This window comes from Propithecus coquereli, unplaced genomic scaffold (assembly GCF_000956105.1).
Source record: "Propithecus coquereli isolate 6110/MARCELLA unplaced genomic scaffold, Pcoq_1.0 Scaffold52, whole genome shotgun sequence".
NCBI classification, from domain to species: domain Eukaryota; kingdom Metazoa; phylum Chordata; class Mammalia; order Primates; family Indriidae; genus Propithecus; species Propithecus coquereli.
Window position 1 is genome coordinate 1720262 of NW_012151063.1, and position 7338 is coordinate 1727599.

Below are 7338 nucleotides of genomic sequence, written 5' to 3' on the forward strand. Positions count from 1 at the left end.
GAAAACATCGGATGCCAAATGCTCTCTTCCGTAAATTCTCTGTAGGTCTGCTGCATTGGCTAGTTTGTTCATCAGAAAACAGAGAATCTTGTTCTTCCTTTCTTCAATGAATGTTTTGCATTTATTATAATAATAATTATTATTATTGAAATGTCATTTAACACCTTGGGAAGGCTAGGATGGATGCTGATGGAGTCTAAATCTCAGCTCTGTGATTTATTTTTTTTTCATTGTGAGTTCTTGCACAAACAACTTGGTCTTTTTTAGCCTCAGTTATTCTACCCTCAAAGTGGGCAGCTGTCCCAGCTCAGTGTATGTTAGTGTGTTGGGGCGGCCTTGAATCTCCCAATTTCCTAACAACAGCTAAAGATCACTCTGGAGCTCTGCTACTCTTTGCTGTTTCCATCCCATGCTGGCAGGCACCCTGCTGGGACTCTGTTTTCACAAATACCCGAAAAGAGCCCAAAGAAAGGAAATGGAAATCTTTCTCTTTACATTTCACCAGCTCACAGCTTCTAGAATCTGTTTCTTTCTACAGCCTAAATGTGTTTCTGAGAAGCTCCCCGGCACAGACGGCAGGGGGGGAAGGACTCCAGGTCTTTGTTTCCTGCCTAAAACCATATCTCAGGGGAAAAATCACATCCCCTGGGATAGGCCTGACTGCATCTCAGCGATAACCAAGACTCCAGGAACAGAGAAAAAGCAAGAAAGATGACAAGCAACTGCCTGCTAATTACTCCACAACAGTTACTATTTTTCTCTTTTTCCCCAGAAAAGCAGCAAGCCACATGTCCTCGCTGCTGGCATCTGCCTTCTCTTTCTTTGGGATGCCACACTGTCTGTCTCTCTCATTATCTCTGTCCTTCTAAAGAATAATTATTTTTTTACTTTCATATCTTAATCGCTGTGTGAGAAATCTTTCTCCACCCGCGCCATGAGCACCTACTAGTCTTCTCCACCCTAACATTAAGTATTAAACGAAAGCCTGTACAAGTGTGCAGCCCACCTCCTGCATGGACAGGGTGCTCTCAAAACAGTAATTCCTTTCTGTTCCTGCAAGCCACACGTGGGGCAGCCTCGTAGTCAGACCGCACAGGGTCAACCCACCTAAGATTTTCCTTAACATCCTCGGAGCAGAGTTATCCGATTCTTTCAGCAAGAATGCCGAACAGGATTGGCTTCTGGGAAAATACTAAGCTCTAAGAACAGAGTGTGTCTAAAAAAATATATGTGTGTGTGTGTATGTAATATACAGGGTGTCCCAAAAGTCACCATACATAGGGAAAATGGGAAATTGCAGCTAAATGTGCCTTTATGTGCAAAATATTCATTACAAAGTTTTACAAAAGTTTTCCTTTGTATGAAGACTACAAGGGAAAACAAATCTCTCCCTCTCCCCTTCAGGACGAGGTATTCCCAGACTCCAGTATCCTCTGTTCTACTTTTTACTTGCATGAGATAAACTTTTCTTTTAGCTTCCACCTATGAAAGAGAACACGTGGCGTTTCACTCTCGGTGCCCGGCTTTTCCACTTAACGGAACGTGCGGTGCCATCCACGTTGTCGAGAATGTGTGGAGACTACAAACGAGGAATTTTGTGATGAGTCTTTTGTAAATAAAGGTTCGTTTTCCCCATGTACGGCAACTTTTGGGGCACCTGTGTACATCAGAATGAACCAGGTCACAAGCGAATGGGCTTGTTCGGACCCTGAGTTGGGAGTGTCATTCCAGCCCCTGGTAACGGCAAGTGTTAAAAACTACAAATCAGGTGATTTACCCGGACAAAGGCAGGGTTTTTAGCAAGCTGCAAAGGTGTCTCAAACCTGGCCGTCGAGCTACGCGAGTAACCTAAAGCAATGAACTGTTTTGTTTATTTAAGACGACGAGGGCAGTGCATTGCTAACAACCTGTACAGGCGACCCGCAAAGCGCACGGTACAGGTACGCGCTCCACCGGGAGTCGGCACATGCTGCCGCCCGAGGGCCACACCCGGTGCTCCAACAGTTTTTGTCAATAAAACTTTATCGGAACACCGCTGTGCCCATTCTTTGCAGATCGTCCGCGATGGCTTTTTGCATTTTACAGGACATCCTGCAAAGCCAAAAAATATCTACCCTCTGGACCTCTGCAGAGCATGCTTGCTGACGCTGAGATGATACGAGAGCAGAAAAGCTACGCGCTTATTTGGCCACGGAACCGTGCCGGAATCCGCACTTCTTAAAAGATACAAAGTTTTATTAAACAAACCTGGAATCGATAGTATTATTACATAAATTAGACAGCAGTAAAATCTTCCTAGGGTATATATACAAATCACAGTGATTTCCATTGTGCAAGGAACCGACAGGGTTAGAAACAGGCTTCTCCTCCCCACCCCCAGTTCCGCTCGGCGGGGGGCGCACACACCCGCAAAGGGCCCCCCCCCGCCCGTGCACCCGCATCGTCCCGCAGCCCCATGGGCCCCAGAAGCGCGCAGGCAACGTGGTGAGACTGCCCGGTATCCAGCGCATTTAAAAGAAAAGGAAAAGAAAATTTGAAATCCATCGTGCAGACCTGAAAACCAATCTCAGAGGATGAAAGTGAAAGAGTGGAACACACATGAAATAACTTTTGCTTAAAGAACAGACTCGTCCACCGTGGGAGACCAAACTAAGGCTCAAGAGAACTTCTGAACACACAAATAATTTATAGGAAACCATCACAGGGCATTCCTCCTTTTTTTTTCAGGAAGGACTGCTCTGTAGGAGGCAAGGCCATAGGGTTTGCTGAGCAACTTTGATATGACGACGTTACACGTGGTGAAAATACACCCGCCCACCTTCGCCAAGACACACACACACACACACACGCACGCACGCACACACACACGCGCACTCCAAAGAAACCATTCAAATGCATCATTACGACACCTGTTTGTGTGCTTGTCTGTCTGCTTCCAAGTCAGACTAAACAGAAACCCCTCTCACCTCCGTCAGCAACAGGGAGAAGCAGTGCCTGAGACGTGTCAGAAGCATGTAGAACGCACTCTAGGTAGATTGCAGGAAAAGAGGAACCCGGCATCGCAGTTCAAATCTCTACAACTGGAGCAATCTTAGGGCTACAAGGCTTGTGCCGACGTGATGTGAACTCAGCTGGCTATGAAAAGTTAAGCCCATCCACAGTATTTTCTCACACCTTGCCAACCCAGGAGCCGGAGCGATGATCTTGACATTCTGGAGCGAGGTCTGCGCGGTCTGACGTGCCGAGAGCCCACGGAGTTGTGCTTTGCGGGTCTTAACAGTACCAAGCCACAGTTTCACAGTTGCGGTGGTCCAAACACGTAGAGACAACGTAGGTGAAACACAGCAATGGCAAATGCGTCCCAAACCACTCAGCGGTTTGGGCTCTATGGGTGATTTCTGTTTTTGTTTTTTTTTTTTTTTTGAGTAGTGATTTCACATGACTTACTCTTTAATTATTGAGAGACAGAAGGAAAGAAAACCACTAGAAATTTACTAACAGTTGTTCCTTGAGCATGCATGGGCGTGGGGTTTGGAGCATTTTGATGGTGTGGGTTGTGCAATCCTACCGTGGAATAAGAAACAGAAGCATTTGTTTCTCATTCTGTCCTATTGACAGCAAAAATCTGCCCATCCATGGCCACATGTATACTATCCTTTGCAGGATTTAGACTTCTGCTGTGAAGGAATTAGAAATGGACCAGTGCAAGTCTATGACAGAGATGCTACACAATCACCTGTTGCGACTTTATTTTTCTCGCTTTATCAATGCCTATCAAAGCAGGCTGGAGGCATTGCCCCTTTGGAAGACAAGACCCCACCCTGTATAATTCTTGCTGTGATATATGCATTTGCTAAAGCTATTTCTTTTACAGTATTCCTATTTAAGAAAATATAGCCAACTCATAAAATTATATAAAGCTGTCATTTTTTCCCCCTGTACAAATTCTGTGATTTTTTTCCTCGACATTCTGCAAGTGTGTTTGATCCTCACTGTGAAAATTTCAGAACGCCCTCCAAGGCAAACTATTTTTGAGTTATATAATAGTGATTGTTTCCAAGTCGATGACTCATTTTGATTAAACCAGTCTTTGCATGACGTCATGGCATTTAATTTATGGCCCCATCCCGGCAGTTAACATGCAGCCTGCGCCGCTTCAGATACTGAAATGTGCGCGAAGGTTCAAAGTGGGTTTAACACCATCGTGTGTTCTTGGAATTCCTGTTCATTTTTCATGTGTTCTGCATGGCTGGCGGCTGATGACTACGTCCATAAAGAGTGAAGGGAAACGATGCTTTTATATGTTTGATTTTCCTGCGTATTTGTTGAAAATTAAGGCAATGCATTTGAGGCTTCCTTGAGGTTAATCTTCATCTCAATTTTAAATCCTGGATAATAAAAACAAAACCCACAAATAGGCACAGGGACTAATGTGTCTGTGTACAATTTTTTACTATATTCAAGGAGGATGTTTCATTTACTTATTCTTTTTTTTTTTAAGCAGAAGGCTCAATAATAATAATTTATTTTTATTGTCACAGCATATGAGACGTATGCTTTTCCTTCTAGGTCTGTATCTCGGTGCACAATTTAACCTTCTAACATCCGATGAAACAGTTCAGAAATCTGCATGCTATATTTTCAGCCAATTTTGGTGCACAACTTTTAATGCAAACGGAATGTTGTCTGAGAAGTACAGACTGAAAATATGGTTTTGCGGAAACACTTCCACGGCTCACCATCTGAACATAATTTTCTGCTGAGTGATTCAGCGTAGTTTACTTTGCTGTACCTTCTAATCACTCTCGTCCACAGAGTTGAATTCTACGTGAAGGAAAGGTCATTTACGAAAAGGGGAAGGGGAATGTCTTCTTTCTTCCATTTAGTGAATGGAAAAGGCAGTGTCTTTTCAAGCCTTTTTACGATGCAAGTTCTCTTCATGCAGCAAATACACAAAGCCACTGCCTTCTGATATGTGGGGGGACCGGCCAAATCTGAGAGCGGATGCATTTCCATTGACACTCTGCCACTCGGCGCTGACCCCCCTGCAGACACGGCAGGTTTTACCGATACCATGTTCAAGCTGAAGTCAGGGTGAATGGAGAAGGTGCCGCCCATTTAGATTTTTTACAGACACGTTTAGAATCAGGAGGGTGAAGCGAAAGAGTGAGGAAAATGAGTTATACACAATCCAGACCCCAAGGACCTCTGCAATGTCCTGAGTCTAGGATGCACTGAAGTGATGACCTATTGTGAGCAGTACACACGTCCTGGCGATGTCACAAACAGGGCGTCATTAAGTCAACCCCTAGGGGGAAAAAAAATTAGAGGACGCCCTTCAGGCTATTTTCCTAATCAATTTCCAAAAGGAAAATCTCACCCACTGCTCTTCCTGCACAAGCCAGTAGGATCTGCAAGAGGAGAATATCGCTGGATGCAAACTGAGGACGTTTACAAGGAGAAGCGAAACAGGGTCACGTGCTCACAATCCTATAGACCATTTGCTTTTTGCTTTACCCAAAACAAAAGGCAGAAGGAAATCTTTGCATGAAGGTTGTCCTCGCAGCGGAACCCATCTTAAAAGTTACTTGTGAGCTTTGGGAAGTGCATTTTGTTCAAGAGGTTTCGGCCAAAATTCCACTAGGTAGCCATCACCCTGCGCGGTAAGAAATTTTTGAAGGTGACGCAGAAGATTGATGGAGTATGGTACGTTCCGTGAACAACTAAGGTCACGGGTGGTTCTTGGAAGGAATTCGCTCCTCACTCTCATCACTTCTGCCAATTCTTTCTTGTTTCAAGGTCTCAGGTTACCAGGTAGGAAGCACTAAAGATCTTGGGTAAAGATCTCCACAGGCTATTTTCTTCCTCAAAAACTATAAAATGCATAAAAGAGGATAAAAAATGCCTACAACAGACTCTTTAGATTTTTGTCCCCAAGAGAACAGATTTTTGGAAAAAGAGAAAATTTGAAACATAAAACATCACAGGCTCTGCAAAGTGGAACATATTCCATCACCGCACCACGTCTGTGCACCCGCTGCATTTTCTTCTCTACACGCATGCACATGCACACACACACGTGCACACGCACACGGACACACATGGACACACACGCACACGCACACACGGTCTGCGGTCATCACAAAACAGGTCTAGCTCAAACTTATAAAGTTGAGTCTAAGGGGAAAACCAAGAAATCACAGTAGGAACACAACCCCAAAGGATAAACTCTACAACCAAACAATGTTTCAAAGCTTCCCACAGTGCAGAAAAATTCCAGTTGCTTGAATAACGCCAGGTCCGTGAACTTCAACTGCTCCCACGTGGTTTCATACACATACGGACGTATACAAACGTGGGAATGTCCCTGTCACACAAAGAACACATTTCTTCTGCTCAGTGAAGTTCTTTGTCCCAGGCAGACTCCAATCTTCCTGATTCTAGCAAGAAATGAAACCAAGGATTCTGTTAGTTTCTAAATAACTGGATACGTTTTGTCATCATGATCTTAGTAACAACACAAACGTTTCCTTTTAATGCGCTATTAACAACAACAACAGAAAGAATGAAAACTCTTTCCTTCGCAATTCTTTTCCCAAACATCCGCAAGCCTGAATTCTAACTGGGGGAGAGAGAGTGGTTGTCTTATAAATAGAAATTGAAGAGGGTTTGAAAGGCAGGGTTTTTTTCTATCACATTGACTGCCACAAAAAAAAACCAAAACTTTTCCTTAGGGCCACAGTGTTTTATTATGAAAATAGAATAAAAACTTCGAGTGTAATTTAAAGGTAAACATAAATAGAAAAATGAAATTTATTGCCTTCTATTCATTTAATCCACATTTTTAGAATTAAAGTGTCAATAGTAATTGTAACAACAAGAATATCAACAAGTGAGATTTTACACATGCTTCACGCGGCCCCGGGCCCAGAACTAGAGTGAGTTAAATACCATCTCATGGCAGTGAACGTGTTAAACGTGATATAATAGTCTCAACCATAAACAGGTGAGTTTATCCACCTACAGATGATGAACCGAAACAAGATCCCCGTTTCAATGTGCCGCCCCAGAGAACTTTACGGAAAGGCAGAAGATAGTTTATTACTGAGTAAAATAAAAGGCAGAAAGGGAGCTAAGGGTTCCCTGACAGTTCTCCTGAAGTCTTTCCCCACCTGCTGGAAGGCACGCAACGTGATTCCAAGCTAAGGTGAACAGTTAAGGCATATAGTTTCGAAACAGCTTTAATCTATTAATCGAGTGCAGTATCAGCTTTAACCAGTGTCTTATCTATAGGGGAAGTCTGGCTTCATGAAGAAACATCTTCCTCTGTGGAATTCT

General features: G+C 43.6%; 1 protein-coding gene across 1 annotated transcript in view; it reads right to left on the reverse strand.

Annotated features, from left to right (window-relative positions):
• Positions 1 to 5036: 5036 nt before the first annotated feature.
• Positions 5037 to 7338, reverse strand: part of PRKX (protein kinase, X-linked) — a 116368-nt gene continuing 114066 nt past the window's right edge. Inside the window, exon 8 of the mRNA XM_012656800.1 lies at positions 5037 to 6440. The gene's annotated coding sequence lies outside the window, so the exon portion shown is untranslated. The remainder of the gene's footprint in view (positions 6441 to 7338) is intronic.